This window comes from Mus musculus, chromosome X (assembly GCF_000001635.26).
Source record: "Mus musculus strain C57BL/6J chromosome X, GRCm38.p6 C57BL/6J".
NCBI lineage: Eukaryota > Metazoa > Chordata > Mammalia > Rodentia > Muridae > Mus > Mus musculus.
Window position 1 is genome coordinate 93,432,631 of NC_000086.7, and position 24,035 is coordinate 93,456,665.

Here is a 24,035-nt window from a genome sequence, read left to right on the forward strand (position 1 = left end):
TCAGACATTAGAGCTGCATGCAGTTCTTGAGCACTTGTAATGTGGCTGCTCCAAACTCAGATGTGATGCAAGGGTAAAACTACAGCTTCCTGATATTTTTAAATATGCATTATAGTCTGAAATAATTTGGATATATTGTGCTAAGTTAAAAAAGTATATACACACGTATATTAGCATACATTAACAATTCTTGATTAAAAAAAACATAAATGGGGACTAGAAACTTAGCTCAATGGATAGAGTACTATCCAAGAAGCCAAGAGTTCAATACCGAGGACCTGCATAAACTGGGATGCATGGGACCCTGTCTCAAAAAGAAAAGTAAAAAAAGAGATCATTACAAGAGTGTTATATACACTGTTGTAAAGCCTGTTTTATAAAATATAAAGGTAATACCCTATAAATGCATACAGATTTGCCCAGGAGTTGCAGTTGCCTGCCTTTGGCCTAGTTTTCCCTACAAGGTGGTTCTCCTTTTTTGCCCTGAATTGAAAGGGGACTTTAATTTTCAAATAGGGAATGGTTTATTTAACCTCACAGCTTCGTGAAGAGAAAAGGAGTACTTTATATATGAAAGTAGTCAGGCCCTGTTTATTAGTGCATTGTTTGTTGCTCATAATTTTTTTTAACTTAATGGCATGCATGTGTGTATACATAAATGCAAAACAGAAATTCTATTACTGATGATTTTATGTGTATTTGAGTATTTTGCTGCATGTATCTCTGTGTCTAGTGTTGTGAAAACCAGTGGAGGGCATCAGATCTCCTGGAATTAGAGTTACAGTTAGGAGGTGTCACATGAGTACTGGGATCTCTAGAACCTAAGTTCTCTAGACATCCAGTGTTCTTAATCACTGAGCCATCTTTGCAGTCAATATAAATTCTTTTAAACTTATAGTCACATTTACTAATGTTTTCCTCTCTTTTTGGAGTCTGAAATTTTTATTGTTTCAAAGTGTTCTCAAGTAGAGCACAGAGGATTTTTAGAGGCGTCAAACTACTCCATGATACTACAATTGACACTTGCTACTGTATATTTCCTTACATACAATGTTTAACACCAAGAATGAGCTGTAAGGTAACTATGAACACTGAGCCAATGTCCACACGTTCATACGTTCACATACTCATGATGGGCATTCCACTATAACAGATGTTGTGAGGATATGCAAGTGATGAAGCTGGAAATCTAGGAGAAATTATTGTGATCCTGAAACTATTCTACACAATCACCTGCTTTGAAAAAGACTTCCCAAGGTTAGTACACCTTTAACGTGTCCTTCTCTGCCCTGAAGGAGGAAGGAGAACATTCAGCTATACATTTTTCAGATGATTCTTATCTACTGCTATAAATCATCCTCTTATAAACTACTAATTTCAATTTTGGATTTATTTCTGAATTCTTCTGTAGCAATTCTATTCAAATCATTAAATACTCATAGGGGAAAAATAGTCACCCTATACTCCTATAGTAGTTTTTATAAATCTTTTCATTGTTTAAATTTTGAAAAAAAAAGTGTACAAAAACTGTGATATAACTAAGAATGTATTTTTAAGATGTTTTTCTGTCTTTCTATATTTTATAGTTTTCTTTACATTTAGCATTTAAATATATTCTTTCATATCTCATATTCACTGTCATTTGTATACATTAAATTTCTTGTTACACTTTCTAATTGGTAATTGTATAGCTCAAAAGCTACTGATATGTAATTAATTTTAAAAATATCATTCTTAATAATTTTTGTCTTTTATGATAAATTTCACTGAGTTTTCCAAGTTTATAGCAATCTACAAGTAATGCCGTTTTTCCTGCCCTTCCAATTTTTAAAATATATTTCTTGTTCTTATGACGGTTAGCTCTTTGACAACTCAATACTATTGATCACCATTTCTACTGGGGTGTCCCTCCAACCAATTTCACAAGAATCTTCAGTTGTACACCCATGAGTTAATTCATAGATGGATTGATCTCTGTGCTGAGAAAAGGTAATTTGATTAAGATCATTACAAAGCCTGTATCTTTATCTTTGTTTCAAAGTGCCTAAAATAAACTTGCTGCTGAATTCAGTTTAAGGTCATTAAATGGCTAACTCATGACTAAAATATTTCATTTGACAGTTAGAGATTAAGTACTCTAAAGAGCTTCTAGGCTTAATATGGATTGAACGTAAATTCAGCTTTCTTATTCAATCACACCTCTTTAACTCAGTCTGAAAATATAGTGAAATAGTACAATATAATGTGGCATAGGAGTGGTCTCAGTTTGGGGAATCCTATACTTCTTTCAGACAGACTAGTGCTAAAACAGACTATATAGTAATGGTTATTAAGGTTTGCTTAAGGGGAAAAAATCTCTAGTTTTACAACATATTGTTATTTTACCATAGCACCCTAGACTGTATTAAAACTTACTGCATAGCTCAAGCTGGCGTCAAATTTGTAAACCTCCTGTCTCAGTCTCCCAAGTGCTGAAATTACAGATGTACACTACCTTGTCAAGCACAAAATAATCTCATTACCCAACTGTTATTAAGTCAGACTATCATATTATTGCACTTACCATTTAACAACATTTTCAAAGTGCTTTTAAATCGGTGAAGCAAAGATTTTTAGGTTAGTAAAACTACTCTATATGATACAATAATGGGATGTGTATAGCAGTGTACCTTAATATACAATCCATAAATACCATATAAAGACCACATAAATATAAATGTTATAGATGCCTATTATACAGTCTTACCCTAGATGTGGAATCAGGTTCTGTGGGTATGATACCCAGCAATTGGTTTTATGAAGTTTTTCAAAGTTCATGATGAATAAGCCTTTCATATAAAAAAGGCTTAGTAGTAAGAGCTCTTTAGACTACTGAATCTCTACCCATCAAAGGAAATCAAACTACATGGCATACTCTACCAGGCTGTGAAACACAGAAACCAGGTTAAGGAAGAGGGCTAGAATGATGGGCAAATGTGTTATGCATAAGCACAATTATAAATAAGCTCAGTTGATACATCCTGTCATTGTGTTCAATATGCTACAACTCTCAAAACCAAAAGATTAAATAGAATTTTAAATTTACATTCTTTTTCAATTCCTAAGTTGGAAGAAATATAAATCTTCCATTTTAGGATGCTTTCATATGTAACTGAAACAAATTCAAAGAATACTAATTTACCTCCCCAGATGTTTTGACCTTGCTAGAACCTGCTTCATATTTTGCTCATTTACAGCAAGGCTGGAATGCTTCACTTAAGTGTGGAAATGGTTTAGACATGACAGTTTAGTTGCTAACATACTGCCCACTTCTGATTTGACTCTGAAGCTTAAGGAATGCTTCTTGAAGAAGATTCTCTTTAGTTTTATATAATAAAACTAAAGAATTTGACTTTCTTCTTTTAGCACTGTCACTGAGTGTACCTCTGGGAAAGCAGAAAATGAGTCTGGAGTAGGCCACTAATTTCCTAAAAACAGAGAAGTCTTTACCTAATCAACCCTTCTTCCTAGGCACACTCTTGGGGTGTTTGAACCTCTTCCTTTTGAAGTCATATAGGTTCAAACACACTAGGAAGGTCTACATTAAAGCACAACTTGAACTGTTCTGTCTGGAGGAATCACTTTGAGACCTGGAGTGTGAGAAATTGAACATGACTTCAAGAGGAAGAGGTTTGAACACACTAGAATAAAATCGGGGAGGTTTGAAGATAGAGAAGAAAACAGAAAGTCACCAGCCAACTTCTTAGACCCTGACAGGCTCACTGAGCTTTGAGCTTCTATGGCCTAGGAGAGTCTCTGAGAAACTACAAGGGCTGGAAAATTTTTTTCTTGATGAAATTAAGCTCTGTGATATTAAGAGTAATTCAGATGGCCACGCTTCAGCTTCCTTCAGGCTATGAGAGGTAAGAGTTCCAAAGCCATCAATGCCTTTCTTCACTGTATCCAACCCTCCTTACAAGATGCAGGTAAAAGAAAAAAGTCAGCATACTGCTTTGAAGCAAACTCTTCACTTTCTGAGTCCCTGGGTATATTCCCATGAATAGAGACCTGACTCTTTTATAGAATAATAATGAGCACGGTATGTAAGGCTACTACTGTCTTAAGTTGCCTTCAGGTACTTGTGCAAACAAGTACAATTCCCGCATACACAAACTCATCTTCTCTCCTTCTCTAAGGCATGCATGCATCTGCATGCACATTTTAATCAGATTGACTACTGGTAGATAACTGTGACTACCTTCTCACGTCCCTTCATAACAAAACTCGGTGATGATTACATCAACTAAATAGTGAATATTTATCCAGCACATATGGCCTGTTGGATAATGAAAGTTAAAGCTAAGGTAGTAGTATATTTTTTAGAAAGATAATGCTAAAAGTTTTTTAATCCCAATCATTCCATTTCCCGGGAGTTACTAGGCTTCCTACTAGAACAAAGAACTCAAAGCATTGCTCTCTTGCCTCTTTTCAGGGCTTCTCAAAGTTTATGGCTTTGAGAAGTAATATCATGTCCCAAGTTTTCAAATCCTGATTTTTTTTTTCCGAGACAGGGTTTCTCTGTGTAGCCCTGGCTGTCTTGGAACTCACTTTGTAGACCAGGCTGGCCTCGAACTCAGAAATCCGCCTGCCTCTGCCTCCCAAGTGCTGGGATTAAAGGCGTGCGCCACCACGCCTGGCTAAATCCTGAAATATTTTTAATGTCACTATAAAGTGACACAGAATCTTCTCACTACTTGAGCAGTTTATGAAGTATGTTTGATAAAAGTTCTATCTGAAAGCTGCAGAACAATCTAGCACCTCTTCTATGATGATGTAGGAATGAAAATACACCACAGCTTTCCAATGAACAACCAAGACAAGTCCTCTCATTTGGCCATTAAAAGGAGCTCAGCAGTACCCATTTAACCTTTTCCCTAACATGAACAACATTAAAAACGATTCACTTACGAACTTAGCAAACAAAAAGTATGTTTCACCTGGAAATGCCACAGAGAACTACCATTATGCCATAATTCAACTTTGTGTTATTCAATGCAACCTAAGGGGTAGCTTTTGTATAGTACAAAATATGAAACTCCACATTTCTGAAAGGTCATGGAAACACTAGGAGATAAAAAGAAAGTGAATTAGTGAAAAATGAATTCAGTGAAGATTTTTATATTAGAAGTCAAAGTTAATACAGTTCCTTACTAACAAGGTACCATCGATCACTAGAAATGAAAAGCTAACGTTAAAATGGTCTTTCATGTACATGCTTAGATTTCTCCCTTCACAAAGCAGATAAAACGTTCCCCTTTCTCTCTGTGCTTATAATTTTCTGTTTGCTTTAAAGAAACAATTTCTTGAAAATGTACCTTCCTTGTTAATACCTTCCAACGACTCAACTCCAAAAATGTGGAATCTAAGAACTGAAAAAGATTTAGCTTGATATTAAATTATATTTTGTTTCCATTAAAACAACTTTCAAGTTCACTACAAATATTAAAGTAAATCACTTCTTTAAAAAAAGGTCATGAATGTGTTTATTATAAAAATCAAATCCCATACATTATAAAGGTTTTGTGTATTTAAAAACAGAGAAAGACATTTCAAGTAGAAAACTAGCATAGTCTTTCTGAAGACTACATTAAAGCTCAAGACTAAAGAGATGCAAAAGAAAGATGAAGTCCTTATGCTAATCCAAGGTAGGCAAGGAGCATGGAACAAATCAGACTAGAACTCTGAAGAACTCCAGGTCAAAAGGAGATATAGTCAAAGACTATTTCTAAGTTAAAACTCTTCATGAAATAAATACAATTTTAAAACCTCACTATAATTAGTACAAAAGAGAAAGGTTTCCTGGACTTATTTAAACTATCCACTAACTTGAAAGAAAGGAAAGGATAGTCATTTTATTGCCTAATAATCTACTCAAATACACACACACAAAAACCCAAGCTTTCAAAGATATACGATAAACCTGAGTTAAAAATGTTTGTTCTAAATTAAGCCACTTGTACAAATTCAAGAAACAAAATCAAATTTACGGAAACTGATGCTATAGAAACTATGAAAACACTAAATTAATGGCTTAAGGTATTTTTCTTTAGTTTCATATTCAAATAATTAGCTAACAATCTACATCTATACTGTAAATCACACAAAAATTATTTTATCATTGGAGCAACATATTTGGAATAATCGATTTTAACAAATCCATTTTAAAATAACTTAAGAAATAAAAAGCATAAAGAAAAAAATCTTAATATGCAGTTTGGTAAAGTTCAAGTCAGCCTTTGAACAACACGTTTACCTATCCAGTAAAGCTTGTGTTAATGCGACGTAAGAGTTTGGCAAATTCAACTTTAATGGAGCATAAAAGTGCTTTTGCTTGAAAGTGAGATCATTTTTAAAAATTCAAAGCATGATCACTTTCTCTTTTTTCATAGAACAATCTGATACAAGCAGCAAAGCTTAAATAAACTAGAAACATTTCAAATGATCCATAAAGGACTAATAAGCACCACAGGAAGTCCTATAGGCTCAGCGTATACATTTTCCATCCACCACCACCCCCTTCCCAGATGGGCATGATATGAAATTCTAAACAGAAGTCAAGTTTCAAAGTCTCTAAATGTTAAAGGGCTGTTATGTTGGGGTGAAAGGCCGTAACTAAGGACTCTCTAATTTGAAATGGATCAAATTCCAGTGACACTTGGATAGAATCATGCAAACCTAGACATTCAATTAAAAAGGTCTTCGTGCTGCTGGTAATAGCCAGTGGTCAGAAGCAAAACTCAGGCAAAGGAGTAGCAGCAAGCTACAGGCCACTAATAGAACAAGAACAAAATGACAGCTATTATTTTGGCAGAGATAATCTATGCTGAAACACAAAACACAAACGCACACAATTTCTTTCAATGCAATTTTCTTGTCTCCCCACTGACTTCTATGATTACCACAGAAAGCAGGGTTCTAAACACATTTCTCAATTGAATCTTCAATCAATAACGTAAAAAATTAAGATGGAAGATATGGGGAATGCATTATGGCATTAGTAAATGCTTGCAAAATGTGCTGAACTTATCAATATGCACAAAAGTTGCTAAGAGGAAACCTTAGATACCTAAATGGATCATATTTTTATCAGCCCAAAGCTCAATAACATTGCCTGTGACCATCAATCTGAAATTCTTTTCATTCTTTGGTTAGACACTCTTACTTCTAATCTTTCTATTATTTGAGAACAAACATATCCCATAAAACTCAGTTAATAGAACGTGTAAACAACTTTATTTTCTATAAGATGCAATGCCAGCTTTCCCTTACCTATCGACAAATTAACAGCTCAGCAATAGGTTCGAAATGGAAGTCAGTTAGAATATGCTTTTTTAGCGAGCACCCTGGTTTATTCATGAAGCACTCAGAGAGAGGGAAAAAAGACTCCTTACGTTTTATATATACTCTAGAATATGCATCATTCTGAAATTGCCATTTTATTAGTTCACTGGCTGAAACAAGATTATTCTTGCTTTGACAATGATATTTAGTTTTTAAAAATGAAATGTAAACAAGTAAGAAAAGTGATATTTAAAAATATCAATGAATACTAGGACGAATATGGGAAAAAATATTTAAACAGATAAAAGAATTTGTTTCAAGCACTGTCTTAAGGTTGGAACACAACTGTCAACCGCTGATGTTCTGATGTGTTCACCCTCTCTGAGAATAGAGAGGGCCCTTACTAAGACTTCAGCTATTTTGTTGCTAATTCACACCATTTATAGCAAATGGGTAAAAGAAAAGAAGCAGAATCAATTCAGACATCCACAGTCACAAATTCAATCAACAATTGAATACCTCTTTTGTTCTTTTAACTTTCTATAAATGGATAGACCAAGATGCAAAATGTCACTTCTTTATGGAACAAGTGTGTTTTTTTTTTAATCTTTCAAAAAAAAAATACATGGGCTTTGAATCAGAAGGGACCCAAATTACATTTCCGCTGTACAAATTACAACATCAACTGATTTTCTTCCTCTAAGGTTCCAATTCCTTCTTTATGAGGCACCCCCATAAAGAGTACTGCAGGAGTTAAATGGCACTGTGTACATAGAAGTGATAACAAAGTATTTGAATGGTGGCTTAAAAATATTTTTTCTTTCTTCTGCTCTCCAGAATTCTTCAATATTATAGTGAAAAATATTTTGCAAAATAAAACAACATACTTCGATATACTATATTAAAGAAATAGAGAAAATATTATATGGTCAAACTTCTGAAGAAATTCAGGACACAAAATAACGTTCCATAAGTATGATGTCTATGAAAAACTTCCTAGAGATTGGTCTGGAATTTACAATGTGGTCCAGCCTGGCTTCCAATCCATGTCAACCTTCCTGTCTCAGCCTTCTGAGTTATAGGTTATAGGTGTGGGGACCATGCTGGGATGGCCTTAGGTCATTAAGGCTAAGGATAATTTAACGAGATGGCAAGCAGACAAGGATAATTCTGGCAGTCGAAAGAATATAAGGTCTGATGAAAGGAATAGTTATTTGACAGTGCTCCAAAGAAAAGTGTGTGGGGAGAAAAGATGGATAAGTCAATGTCTCAGAGCCATATAAAGACTTGTGCTACAGTTCTATGTAGATATAATTAAACTACCACAGCTCTCACAAGGATGCACAAAGATTGTGGCATATTCTCAAAGTGCTCTATCGTAACAGATAGGACGCTACCTAGGAATCTAAGGTCAAAAATTATGCAAGTCACTTTAATTTATATACAGCATATTCTAACCCACAACGAACAACCATAACTGAAACAATAACCAGGGAAAAAAATTTGACATGTGCTACCTTTGTTTAAAAGCATAAAGGAAAAATATACAACTATAACAGTGAACACAGATGCACAGTAGAATTAGAGCCTAGAACAGAGAAAATGTATTTAGATTAGCCATATAGGATAACTTCTGAACATGGAAGATGAGAAGACAGCCCAGCAAGAGATTGCCAGTACTACCATCAATGCAAAATATTCAAAGATTTCCAAAGCACACTGGCAGCAAGATAGGTTTCTCTAGATAAGGTGTTTTCGCATGGGTGACCTACAGATGACATGTTCGTTCTACAATTTATGACTTTTGGATTAAAGCTGTGTCCTTCCAGACACAGAGAGACATTAATGATAGCACAGCTCGAAACTGAACACTGATCAAGAGTTACTAAACTAAGAAAAGCCTCTGTAAATAGTCCCTCAATTATTTCTCCCCGTGGACATTTTGATAGGGAACTACTCATCAATATGATTCTTTTTCCAACATTCATTTTATAGAAGATCAAGATACAATCAAATGTTGACTTACTCTGGTAAATAGAAGAGGGCCTGCTTTGATTTCTTTTCTTTCTCAGCACCTTGGTTTTGTGTTTTAGAAGGCTGGCTAGGTTTTGAAAAGAGGGTGTTGGATGGGAGGGGTTCTCTTCCCTTCAGTGGAGACAAAAGATATCAGCTATTTCATTCTTCTGTGTGAGTATGTTACCTCCCTTAATTCTCTCACCATCACATTAAACTGTGATTTTCAATAGAGGTCTGAAAAATGTATTACATTTTACCTGTTATTTCAAAAAGAATTAGTAAGGAATTAGAGGGAAAGGAGAAAAGTAGGGCAAAAATGTTTCTGTTTTTTCAGACCAGCTAACATTTTGAGAGTTTAAAATGACTGGAAAGGCAAACTGTTAGGTATTCAGAAGGAAAATGTGAATGTTTTCCCAAAGGCATTATTAACAATTAATAATCATTACATTGGTGCCTTGTTTACCTGACCTTGTGTAAATTCAGCAGCCTGGTAATTAGACCCAGATTTTGCACATTTGTATATTTCCATGCATAGATTTGACTCATTCATTCATCCATTAAAATTTGCTTGACAGACGTAGATGAATAATCAAGCTACAATTTGTATTTACTGGATTATAGAAAATTGCCCAAACTGTTAAGTTCAAGGAAAGCGCATTCTTGCCTCTCTCTTATGACTGATGTAAAAGCAATTACATACCAGAGGATTGCCCCAAAGCTCTCAGAAGTGGCACTGCTTTTGCAAACTGGGTTGTTTTGTTTTTTTTTTTAAACAAATTTTCCCTAAATGTAGAGACTGTTGAAAGACTAGCTCTAACAGAGGGAAGGAACTAACCCTGTGCGCCTGTAAGTTTCTCAGTTAACTCACTTCACTGCTGTTTTAAAATAAAAGGCCTGACGACATTCAGAATGAGCAGCAATGTATCCTAAAAGGACAAAGACAAAGCTAGTGAAAGATCCAAACGGAAAGAAGGCAATGTCTGGAGAGTTTCACGACACTCTTCCCCAACTCTCCCTGGCAAAGCACAACAACCTGACGAGCCCTCTTCCTAACTTGATCAATGAAGAATAATGATACTGTATGATAATATGATTAATGTATTTTCATTTAAAGAAGAACAAGTATCTCAAAAAAACAAAAGAAAACAAAATTCATGTTCAGTACCAGGCAAACACACAGGTCACGTGTAACAGCATCTACCTGTGCTGTGTTTCCTTACTTTCAGTCACTAACAGCCATCGCCCAAGGTACAGTACTTCTTTTAAACAGCACAAGATAGCTACAATAGATCTTTCTCTTCAACCACTGCTTATTTTGATTATCTACTTTAAGCCCACAATGATTGCTTAGAACTATTTTACAAACAAATTAACATTTATAAAATACAAAATTTGGCTTCAAGCATATTCTTTATTAGATAAGCAATTAAATAAAAGATGCCATAAATGGAAGCTCAAAAAGCAGAAAGGGTCTCCAAACTTCCAAAATAGACACCTAGCTAATTTTAACATTACCAAGTTCTAACTTTTCTCCCCAAATATCCCATCTTTTTTGCTAAAAAACAAATGGCAAGTCATGATGTAGATCAGACATTAACATCTGGGAGGATGGCCCAAAATCATCTGATAGATTATCAAAGAACGAAATTAAACTTTGGTTTTCAAAATGAATTGTTCGTTAAGGTCCACATGTTTGCAAACATGGAAAGAGAAATTCAGATGTTTTCAGTCAATGCAAAGCCATATAAAACTAAGTGTCTGCTTAGTCACTGTCCTTGAGTTTTAGACACTTTAACAGGCATTTAATTCAAAAGACAAAGCTTTCCCTAGTGTGTGACTTAGTTTATCAGTTTGCTAGTCTTTCGTTAAGTCATATCTTACATATTGTACTTCACTCTACCTGATAAAAGGAGGACAGTACAGCTGTTTTACCAACTAAAGTGATGGTCCAACCAAAAACATAGTCTAAACTCCTTTCATCTGGCCTTGTGTAGTTGCTTCTAATGGCAACTTCCAAACAGAAATGAGACTCTACACCACAATCTTGCCAACATATTTAATCTGGAAAATGGGAAAAGTCATTTTCAAGGTCTATGGTGAAGACATGTTCCTTGAAATCAAGGCTGGACAAGTTTTATACGGAGCCCTTAGCTGTTGAACTATATCATCTACCAGCCCATTGGGTGCACTGCAGTCACGAGTTAGATATGGAAGAGAAGAGGTTATAATTACTAAGAAAACTGGATGAGATAAACTTTCTCAAGGTTTCTGTTGTAAGTCTGAATTTGACATTGTATCATAAGCCACATTGGTACTTATACTAATTTCTCTTAACCTGTTACCAGTTCCATTGAGTATGTGATCAATGAACATAACAACTGCTAGGAGGAAAAGCTAAAAAGGTCTCATCAATTTTTTTTTTCTGTGCACTTTGTGCATACTAAGAACAGACACAAAAACAGACAAACATACCTACAGATAGCATGATGCTAAGGCTTTCTCAAAATATTCTGACTATTTAAATGTAATATTATTACATATATTACATACTATATTAATCCTGCCAATCCATGAGCATGGGAGATCTTTCCATCTTCTGAGATCTTCTTTAATTTCTTTCTTTAGAGACTTGAAGTTCTTATCATACAGATCTTTCACTTGCTTAGAGTCACTCCAACGTATTTTATATTATTTGTGACTATTGTGAAGGGTGTTGTTTCCCTAATTTCTTTCTCAGACTGTTTATCCTTTGTGTAGAGAAAGAACACATCCAGCCACTTTGCTGAAGCTGTTTATCATGTTTAGGAGTTCTCTGGTGGAACTTTTAGGGTCATTTATATATACTATCATATCATCTGCAAATAGTGATATTTTGACTTCTTCCTTTCCAATTTGTATCCCCTTGATCTCCTTTTGTTGTCGAATTGCTCTGGCTAGGACTTCAAGTACAATGTTGAATAGGTAGGGAGAAAGTGGGCAGCCTTGTCTAGTACCTGATTTTAGTGGGATTGCTTCAAGCTTCTCACCATTTACTTTGATGTTGGCTACTGGTTTGTTGTATATTGCTTTTATTATGTTTAGTTATGGGCCTTGATTTCCTGATCTTTCCAAGACTTTTATCATGAATGAGTGTTGGACCTTTTCAAATGCTTTCTCGGCATCTAATGAGATGATCATGTAGTATTTGTCTTTGAGTTTGTTTATATAGTGGATTATGTTGATGGATTTCCGTATATTAAACCATCCCTGCATCCCTGGGATGAAGCCTACTTGATCATGATGGATGATCATTTTGATGTATTCTTGGATTAGGTTAGAGAGGATTTTATTGAGTTTTTTTTTATCGATATTCATAAGAGAAATTGGTCAGGAGTACTCGTTCTTTGTTGGGTCTTTTTGTCTTTAGGTATCAGAGTAACCCATCACAATAGTCATAAATAATATAAAATACCTTAGTGTGACTCTAACTAAGCAAGTGAAAGATCTGTATGATAAGAACTTCAAGCCTCCGAAGAAAGAAATCAAAGAAGATCTCAGAAGATGGAAAGATCTCCCATGCTCATGGATTGGCAGGATCAACATTGTAAAAATGACTATCTTGCCAAAAGCAATCTACAGATTCAATGCAATCCCCATCAAAATTCCAACTCAATTCTTCACAGAGTTAGAAAGGGCAACTTTCAAATTCATCTGGAATAATGCAAAACCTAGGATAGCAAAAATGATTCTCAACAATAAAAGAACCTCTAGTGGAATCACCATGCCTGACCTAAAGCTGTACTACAGAGCAACTGTGATAAAAACTGTATGGTACTGGTACAGCGACAGAAAGGTAGATCAATGGGATAGAATTGAAGACCCAGAAATGAACCCACACACCTATGGTCACTTGATCTTCAACAAAGGAGCTAAAATCATCCAGTGGAAAAAAGACAGCATTTTCAACAAAAGGTGCTGGCTTAACAGGTGGTTATCTTGTACAAGAATGCAAATCGATCCATTCTCATAACCTTGTACAAAGCTCAAGTCTAAGTGGATCAAGGAACTCCACTTCAAACCAGAGACACTGAAACTTAGAGAAGAAAGTGGGGAAGAGCCTCAAAGATATGGGCACAGGGGAAAAATTCCTGAACAGAACAGCAATGGCTTGTGCTGTAAGATCAAGCTTATCAATATCATTTCGGTGTTGTAAGAACCGAAAAATGGGACCTCATAAAATTGCAAAGCTTCTGTAAGGCAAAGAACACTGTCAATAAGACAAAAAGGCCACCATCAGATTGGGAAAGTATCTTTACCCATCCTAAATCAAATAGGGGACTAATATCCAATATATACAAAGAACTCAAGAAGCTGGACTCCAGAAAACCAAATAGCCCTATTGAAAAATGAGGTACAGATCTGAACAGAAATTTCTCACCTGAGGAATACTGAATGGCTGAGAAGCACCTGAAAAAATGTTCAACATCCTTAATCATCAGGGAAATGCAAATCAAAACAACCCTGAGATTCCACCTCACACCAGTCAGAATGGCTAAGATCAAAAATTCAGATGACGAGGATGTGGAGAAAGAGGAACACTCCTCCATTGTTGGTGGGATTGCAAGCTTGTACAACCACTCTGGAAATCAGTCTGGCGGTTCCTCAGAAGATTGGACATAATACTACGGGAAGATCCAGCAATACATCTCGTTCCAACTGGTAAGAAGAACACATGCTCCACTATGTTCATAGCAGCCTTATTTATTCTAGCCAGAAGCTGGAAAGAACCCAGATCCCCTTCAACAGAGGAATGGATACAAAATGTTGTAATTTACACAAAGGACTACTACTCAGCTATAAAACAATGAGTTTATGAAATTCCTAGGCAAATGGATGTATCTGGCTGATATCATCCTAAGTGAGGTAACCCAATCACAAAAGAACATACATGATATGCACTCACTGATAAGTGGATATGAGCCAGAAACTTAGAATACCCAATATACAATTTGAAAACACATGAAACTCAAGAAGAAGGAAGACCAAAGTGTGGATACTTTCTTCCTTCTTAGAAGGGGGAAGAAAATACCCATGGAAGGAGTTACAGAGACTGACGGAATGACCATCCAGAGACTGCCCCACCTGGGGATCCATTCTATAAACAGCCACCAAACCCAGACACTATTGCATATATCAACAAGATTTTGCTGACAGGACCCTGATATAGCTCTCTCCTGTGAGGCTGTGCCAGTACTAGAAATACAGAAGTGGATGTTCACAGTCATCTACTGGATGGAGCACAGCGTCCTCAATGAAGGAGCTAGAGAAAGTACCTAAGGAGCTGAAGGGTTCTGCAGCCATATAGGAGAAATAACAATATGAACTAACCAGTACCCACTGAGCTCGTGTCTCTAGTTGCATATGCAGCAGAGGATGGCCTAATCTGCCATCAATGGGAGAAGACGCCCTTGGTCTTGTGAAGATTATATTCCCCAGTATAGGGAAATGCCAGGGCCAGGAAGTGGGAGTGGTTTGGTTGGGGAGCAGGTAGAGGGTTTAGGGGATTTTTGGAGAGGAAACTAGGAAAGGGGATAACGTTTGAAATGCAAATGAAGAAAACATCTAATAAAAAAAGTATGTAATATTAAGCTTAGGTTTAAAAAAGTTGGTAATTTGGAGTTTTGAAATTTGTTTAACAAAAGAAAACAAATGTGAATGTGTCTGATTCATTCTTTCAAGGGAAAAATGAAGATGAAAATAAAACATGCACTATATATGTGTGCAATGAAAAAGTGAGTTTACCTTATTAGATTCCTAATGTGACTGATATTGAAATATAGCAAAAGAGATTAAAGACATCCTAGGACAAACATACTCTCCAGTGGCTGTAGAGTTGTTAATATCTCCTCCCACTGAATATAAAGGCTACATCCAGATTTTGTGAACGTTCCAAAAATTACTCCCTTGTTCAAGTATATGTCATGTGCCTTCCACATCCCTGATACTATACTTTTCAGAGTTAACATTGAAGCTAAACACAATATGTGGCTTAGTTCAGCCTTTAAGTAAAAGAGACAATGAGTAGTAGGAGCCATCACATATGTGTGTGTGATGGCTTAGGAGAGTGTAACAGAGGTAATATAACATATTTTGCCTGAACTTACTGAGGAAAGCTTTCCAGAAGAGCCACTGAAGAGGAACAGTGGATTTTAGCAAGCAGGCATTGCTGTGGTGTGGGGTATGGTTTTAGGCACCAAGATACAGGTGAAGCTGTAGTAAAGTGTGTATCATTTTTCAGGAACAAGCTTTCTTATAGTATAGAGGAGATAGTGTAGATGGAAAAGGTAGAGAAGTTGGCTCATGATCTAAGGTAATGCTATAGAATTTAAAACTTAGTATATAAGAAATGAGCAAGTGCAGGAGGCATTGAAAGCAGGAAACACGAAGGGCAGTGGTGGCACACGCCTTTAAGGCAGAGGCAGGCGGATTTCTGAGGCCAGCCTGGTCTACAAAGTGAATTCCAGGACAGCCAGGACTATACAGAGAAACCCTGTTTCCAAAAAAAAAAAAGAAAGAAAAGAAAAGAAAGGAAAATAAAAGAAAAAAAGAAAGCAGGAAACAGTGAGGGAAATGAACCAATGGGGGGACCTGAAGACAGAGGGGCCATGAGTTGAACTGATTCTCTAGAGATTGAGAGAAAAAATATGTAACAAAATCATAATATAACCTCATAACACCCAATGTGAAAATCTGTCATCACAAGTTGGAAAATCTTGGATGGTATTAGTATGCCTATCTTACAATAATCTTATAATTAGGAAGTGTATAAAATATTCTCAAAACTGTTTTCATATGTAGTGTTCAACATACAATGTTTATGAACATAGCAGAATATCTCCTCTTCTTAAAATCATTTTTCTCTTGCTCAAAAACAGCCACAGGAGGAAACACTAACAACAACATTTAGGCAGGAGGATCCAGACAGCCTTTCACAAATCCTGCTAGCCCCTAGAGATAGATTTATAAGATTTTCAAAGTTCTCATAGGAACACTGAAGGAAATCAAAACATTTCAAAAGATGTAAAAAAAAATCACATATTTTCATTCAAGTCCCTAAATACTAAAGAAGCTTCAAAGCCTTATTGTTATTATGTGATTCCTAAGAGAAAACACTGAAAATACAAAATCCAGTCTCCAAACTGCCCTTTCTATCTACAAATACTCCTCACTTAGATTTATAAATCATAACAGAAGAGAGACAAGATTGAGAAATGTTAACTACCTGTTATTTGTAAAGTGTCAGCAATATACTAGAAGACTTAATATGGATGGTTAAGTCCCATTAAAAATGTTTAGCTGGAATTTTGCTTTGATATAATTATTTCTGGATACAAAACACCTTATTTTGTTGTAAGTTTGAAAACTAATGTATCCTTTAATATATGTAACCCATAAAAATCACATTAAAATATTCAACGATTATTTTACATTAGATAAGAATTCCTCAACAAGTGTTCTTTTGTAAGGTTTAATTTTGTAGGGGAAGAATTTACCCCATAAATTCTAGTAACATTCTAGATAAAGCTATATCATCAGATACTCTACAAAGAAAACAAATCACCTGCTCAGGTGATTAAACATGCAGCCATGGTCAAGACAGATCATCTTTGTCTGCAAAACAGATAAGCAAACAAATGCTATAAAAAAATGCTAAGGTGACTAGATGTGATGGAACTTCACTTTCATCCTAGCACTTGGGAGAAAAGTGGATCTCTGGGAGTTCGAAGACAGCTTGGTCTTCATAGCAAAACTCAAGCCAACCAGAGCTACACAATGATATCCTGCCACACACACACACACACACACACACACACACACACACACACGATAGTGTGAAGAAATACTCTACATATAGTGTTCTTAAAAATGTTCCATGACTTCATTATTGATAATGTCAGAGCAGTCATCTGAAAAAAAAAATGAAGACAGCACTGGCTGGCTGATGATCACTGTCACCATCAGTTAGTTACTGGCTTCCATTAACAATATATAAACAAATAAATGTATATTTCTCTCTAAATATATCAGGAATACAACAGAAAACACCACTTAAAGCTTAACCTCCTACAGGAATGATCATTTAAGTACCAATCCAGCAAAACAAATACAAGACTGTGGACTGAAAAGCACCAAATGTTAAGAGCTCAAAGAAGACTAAAAAGTACATGAAGAGAAAGTACTCACAGAATGGAAGCCTCGCAGACTTCAATAACAACAACCATACTCACAGCATCTATGAAGATTATATTGGTGTTGAAGACAAGTTTATTCCACGCTTTCACAGAAACACAAAAGGACTGGAATGGCTAACACAGTTTTGAAAACAAGTACTTATGCTACATGCAAAGCCACAGTAATCTGAAGTGGAAACGTATGGTTTCTTTGGAAAGTCAGTTGTGTTGGATGGCATTTTGCTGGGGCAGACACAAGAAAGAATGTTCTACTAAAGTAGACATAGGTAGAGAATGTTTTGCTAAGGCAGACATGTAAAGGAATGTTTCGCTGAAGCAGACACAGGCGAAAGGATGTTTTGCTGAAGCAAACACATGAAAGGACACATGATGCTAAGAAAGACACAACAGACAGTTGATGGATGATGCTGGATGGTATTGGTATGCTTTGCAATTCCTTACTAGTCATCATTTGTCGAGATTTTATAGAAAGAAACACACCAAAAACTAGTGGTGTTCCGGTGGCTTCTGGCTGCTTCAGCGCACTCAGGCTGATTGGCAGTGACGTCAGCAGATAAAGACTCACGTACTGAGGCAAGATTCATGGGAGGACATGTGATGTGTGGAGGGAAGATAAATAGGATTCAACAGACAGTGAGGAGGCTTGCATAGCTAGCTTTGCAACACTTCTCGGTCTCTTGTCTTCATCTCTGACCTATGCTTTGTTGAGAGGCAAAACAGAGAACTTCTCACGGCAACGCTGCTGGTCCTGGTCACTCCTGCTGCCCCATGCTATTTTGTGGAGGCCTGGATGCTTCTGCTGGGTCACACCACTGGTGCTGACTGGTGTTTGCTATCCCAACACTACTGAACTGGGCTGCTGGTATATTTGTGAAGTGGATCAAGCTGCTATTGATGATTCCTGTGAACTGAACTGCTGATTTTCTAACGACATATATTGGATTTGCTCCAAAGAACACTTTCCAAACAGGTCTACTTCCTCTATATCCTAATAACCTTTCTTTCCCACTACCTCTGATGGGTGGTGGGCTACAAGGGAGGTTAAAACATTTAATAATTAACAGTAGGATCTGAAAAATCAAAGCTAACAGTAATCAATATTGACAAATTGATAAACACAAAGATCAGTGGAAGAGGGAAAAAAGTCTAGAAATAGTCCCATTCTAGTCTGCACAAAAGATTATTGACAAGGACACAGAGGCAATTCAATTCAATAGAAGACAGTCTTACAAGAAAGCAGTTGGTCCTAAGCCTCATATAAAAACTCTAGCTCAAGACAGATATTTTATCTAGGTTGTGTATGTATGTGTGTGTGTGTGCGCGCGTATATGTATGTGTATGAACCTGTCAACTTTCAAGTAAAAGTACAGTGTAGAAAACAAAAATACTGATTTATTGGATTTAATCTTAATTTAAAAGTTTTGCTCTGTGAAAGATTACTTTAAGATACCAAAACAAAGCATGAACGAGATTGCTCATCAGGTAAAGCATTTGCTGCCAAACGAAGCAACTCTAATCTTGAATTAAATTCCCAGAACCCACATTAAGGTAAAAGAGAAAACTTACTCCAGGGAGTTCTCTTGGGATCTTTATACACAGTATGTTCATCCATCCAGACAAATAACAATGATTTAAATTTTGTTTTTTGAGACAGGGCTTCACTGTGTAGCTCTGGCTGTCCTGAAACTCACTATGTAGACCAGGCTGGCCTCGAACTCACAGAGATCCACCTCCATCTGCTGCCCAAGTGCTGGTATTAAAGGCATGTGCCAGTATGCCTAGGTAAAAATATTATAGAGACCAATGCAAGCTACAAACTTGGGGGAAACACGTATAAATCACATATCCAATGAAGGACTTGTATTTAGAATATAAGATAAAGTCTCAAAACTCAACAATAAAAAGCAAGCAATCCAAATAAAAAATATTTGATCTAGTACACTAGAAAGACAGTACACCATTTGAATGTTTGCTCTCTAGTCAGTATAACAGTTTGGGGAGGATTAGGAGATATGGCCCTGTTGTAGGAGGTAAGTCACTTAGGGGTGGACTGAGGTTCCAAACACCCAAGATATTCCTAATTGGCTCTCTATCTGCCTCATACTTGTGGGCTAGACATAAGCTCTCAGCTATTGCTCCAGTGCCGTGCCATGCCTACCTGTTGCCATGTTCCCAACCATGATGGTCATGGACTATATCCCTCTGAAACCATGCACTTCCAAAGTAAATGCATTCTTTTATAAGTGCCTTTGTCATCATGCTTTGTCATGGCAATAGAAAAGTAACTAAGACAGCAAGCAAGTAAATGCATGAAAAGACTTCAATATCACCAGGCATCATGGAAATTAACATTAAAGTCACAAAGACACGTCACTTCATGCCCATAGTTGAAACTAAAAAAATATACCAAGTACCAACGAGGATGAAAAATAAATGGAACTCTTACATAGTGTTAATAGTAATGCAAAATGATATCATCATTTTGAAAAACAGTTTGGTAATGCTTAAAAGTTTCAAACATACAATTACTTTATGGGCCACCAATATTGCTCCTGGATACTTATTCTAGGTAAATGAGAATACGCTCATCCAAAATCTGTATACAAATGTTTACCGCACCTGATTTTATACTTGACCTCAACTGGAAACAATATCAATCATCCTTAAATGGTTCAAACAAACACACACACACAGGTGTAATATTCAGCAATAAAAGAAAAAGCCTCTATGACAAGACAGTCTCAAAGGCTGCATACTGTATTGATACATTTAACATCCCTGAAAAGACAAATCTGTAGTGAACAGACCAAATTTAGGAGTCGGAAAGACAGGGAGATGATACTGTTTTGTGATGGAACTATTTTGTATTTGGATGAATGGTGGCAGGTATAGGAACTATTTATACATTTACTATAATTTGTAAAAGCATCAACATGGGTAGGCTACAATGGATCCACCTAAGTAAGAAAAAGTTATCCCTCTCAATGATTTAAGACCTCGAGGCAATTTCTGATGAACAGAATCAGTGACTGGTATAATGACTGCTTAAATAAACCTTTGAGGTTTTCTCTGGCCTTATGAGCCATTGACAGGAAGTAATGAGTTAAAGAAAAAAGTTTTCTTTCCCAAATTGAGCTATAAAATCCATGAGGCCCCAGTGCAAATATTGAGATTTTTTGCTCAATATTCTTGATGGGAATTGTTCTGATAATTTCACTTTATATTCAAATCAATTGTTGTCACTTTGCATAGTAAGGAAGCTACTAACCTTCATGTATACAGCTCTGAAACTGGCAACCTATTTAGTATAGCAGCAAATAAGACACCCCCTCCCAAATAAGGGCCTTTATTCTCTACTGAGTACTGGTAGTAGTAGTAGTAGTTACATGATTTTATCCATTTATATACACAATAGAATATGCTGTGAATTTTACAATGAAACTTGCTACAGTAAAGTTTACTGTAAATGATAAAATATATATTGAAAACATAACCAAAATCCTCCCCTTTAAAATATATTATATATATTTATTATAGCACTAACACAAAAAATTAAAATAGCCCATATTCTTACTAATGAAGACAACCTATTAATATTCTTTTTCTAATTATTTTTATTTATTATATTTTTAATTATTTTCTAATTAATTTTTCAGACACATATGTATATAGGTACAAGTATTGCATAGCTGAATCAACTTTTATACCATAATTTGTTTCCTTATTTTCCTTATTAACATTTCCTGTCTCTTTAACAAAACAGTGTTTCAGGTCACTGTACATTATACTATTCTGTTGATATGCCCTAATTTAGCAATAATTCATTCTGAGATATATAAGTCATATCCATTTTTCACTATTATAAGCAGTTACTCATCAATATATTCTTGCACCCAAATTTTATTTTTCTCCTTTTTAAAATTTACTGGAGTTTGAAGTATATACATGTCTGTATACGGGCATATGCTTTTCCATAGATGCATGAAAGCTGGAGGAGGAGGTTGGGTGTCCTGTTCTGCCACTTCTTACCTTATTCCTTTGACCCAGGGTCTGTCACTGAGCCCAGAACTAAGCTGCACAGACAGTGAGTCTTAGTGATCCTCCTATTTCTGCCTTTTGTGGGGCTAGAGTTATGGGTATGCGGGGATGCACGTGACTTTTTATACTAGTTCTGGAAATTGGAACTCGGGTCCTCATGTTTGCACAGTAGTGCTCTTAGCCTTCTAGAGCCATATCGACAGCCCAAAGAATATATGTTTTTTAGGACAAGTTGCTAGAGCACTAGTCAAACTCTTGAACCTACAACTAAAAACCCATAACTGTTTTGTGAATACTGGTCTTTTTCATTGGGTTTGCAATTGTACTGATGGTGCAAAAGGATATGTAAATAAGATGTCTGGTATGTGGGCATTAATAAATGTGGTGGCTACAAATTATCCTATTAGCTTTTGTATTCCTTATCAGCACACACTCACAATACCTGACCTATAAGAAAGCTAGTTTCATTCAGCAATACCATATGCTCAGAGAGCAGAATCTTACTAAGAAGCTTACTCTATGTTTGCATCCCTTTTATTATCATATGCAAAGATACAGTAGTAGGGAATGCACTTGGATAACTATCTGCGTTGGGCACTGAGCTAACTATTTTGTTCAGAGAAATCCATTTTTACCTGAAAGAGTAACTGATAGACAAACTATGGTTATTCAGACCTAAGTACCTAGCAGACATTTTCCTCAAAAATGAACCAACTGAGTCTGTCACTTCAAGAAAAATCAACTGACAGTATTTGTTACCAATGATAAAATTCCAGTGTTAAACGCATTTTCATTGGAATATTAACATAGTACCCCAATACTTAAAGGTTTTTATAATGAGGCTGATTCAAAAAGCTGATTTTTAAACTAACATGTACTAACATGTGGAAAACAAGTATAAGTCACCTAACCAGCATTTTCTAAATAATCATTCCATGCTACAAACTCATGCATAAATGATTCACTCAACGTTTAAGACAAGAGTAACATATTTAAATCTACTATAACACAAAAAGATGAAAGACATGATTTAATATCCAATATTATGAGTAGCCTTTAAGAAACTACCTTGGCCAAGGGGCTAGCTCAGTCTATAAAGCGTTGACTGTGTAAGTAGAAGTATACAAGTTTGATCCGCAGCAGCCATGTAAAAAAGCCGAGCAGAGGGGCATGTATTCCTGTAATCCTAGCAGTAGGGAGGTGAACATAGAAGGATCCCTGGGGCTTGCTGGCCAGCCAGTCTAGCCAAACCAGTGAGCTCAAGGTTCACTGAGAGACTATGTTCTCCAGAAAATAAGGTAAAGAAGCTAATGAAGACAATAAAGCCAACACTGACTTCTGGCCTTCATATGCATTGGCACACATCTGTACCCATGTACAGTAATAAATTTTCTTAGAATAAGATTCTACCCCAACTATCCTAAAAGCTCTATTTGTTAGTTTTACTATGTTAACATCCCATGAAGTTACTCCAAAATGTTATACTCAACTCAAAACTAGCTAGTTTGACTTATTTAAATCTAAGAAAAATCAGCCACTCACAAATAAAAGCCTACCACCTCTCCATCAATGGGCTTGGTGTTAGAATACTGGCATGTCTGGTGTTCATTTATATTTAACTTACCTATCAAATGGTGTGAAACCAGAAGAAACAACAGTTCTCAGGAAGTTCTTTTCATTTTAATAAGATTTAGGATGAGTTTTATGGATTCCTAAAGAAATCACCTCTCTTTAAGCACCGTTGGGCAGCAAGTATTGAGCTGCCCATGAAGCTGAATTTTTGAGATAGATATCCACTGCTTCTATACTGCAAGCCTTTAACACCACTTATAATTATGCTGTTAACACCTTTATAAAAAAAAGCTCAATTTATTCTTTCTAAATGTTCTACATATAAAGAAGCAAATAAATAATAATTCCCCTACTGCTTAAAGCTTAAACTATTTTGAACTAATACACCTGTGATACTACTGCATATTGCAACCTATAACCTAAGAACTATCAGCCCACATCACCGCAGGTAAGAAATGAGAAATTTTGAGGGTTATTGAACACTGAATATTTGCAGCGGAACAGCAGAGTTACTGGGTGCTACTGCATTGCTTCTCAAATAGATCCATTGTACAATGTCATTCCACAGAGACAGAACAAGAGAAGGCAATGGCAACGAGTGCCCAGTTAGCAGGTAACACATTTAGTGGGGTCTGGAGTGAAAAGTTGTTCTGCATTTATCAGATATATTTACTTAATTTCATTCTGTGGATTCCTCATAAAATCACTCTTGCTTAAGCAATTAGGTACCATAAATGATGTTTGCTCATGATGCTAAATAAGTGTACATTTTTATGAACAAATAGTTTAACCAATATTCTATTGTGACATCATTACACTTTAGATAAAAGGCAATTCCAAACCCATCTTGGGTATGAG

At 35.9% G+C, this 24,035-nt stretch overlaps 1 protein-coding gene and 1 long non-coding RNA gene across 6 annotated transcripts in view; one reads left to right on the plus strand and one right to left on the minus strand.

Annotated features, from left to right (window-relative positions):
* Positions 1 to 2,076, plus strand: part of Gm35587 — a 33,422-nt gene extending 31,346 nt beyond the window's left edge. For 2 of the 3 annotated variants that reach the window (XR_001782807.1, XR_878145.1), the window contains one exon: positions 1,154 to 2,076. This is a non-coding gene — a long non-coding RNA (predicted gene, 35587). The remainder of the gene's footprint in view (positions 1 to 1,153) is intronic. The other variant, XR_003953102.1, reaches the window with a different exon arrangement.
* Pola1 (polymerase (DNA directed), alpha 1) overlaps positions 1 to 24,035 on the minus strand; it is a 327,622-nt gene that overhangs the window by 127,865 nt on the left and 175,722 nt on the right. The gene's annotated exons all lie outside the window — the stretch shown is intronic.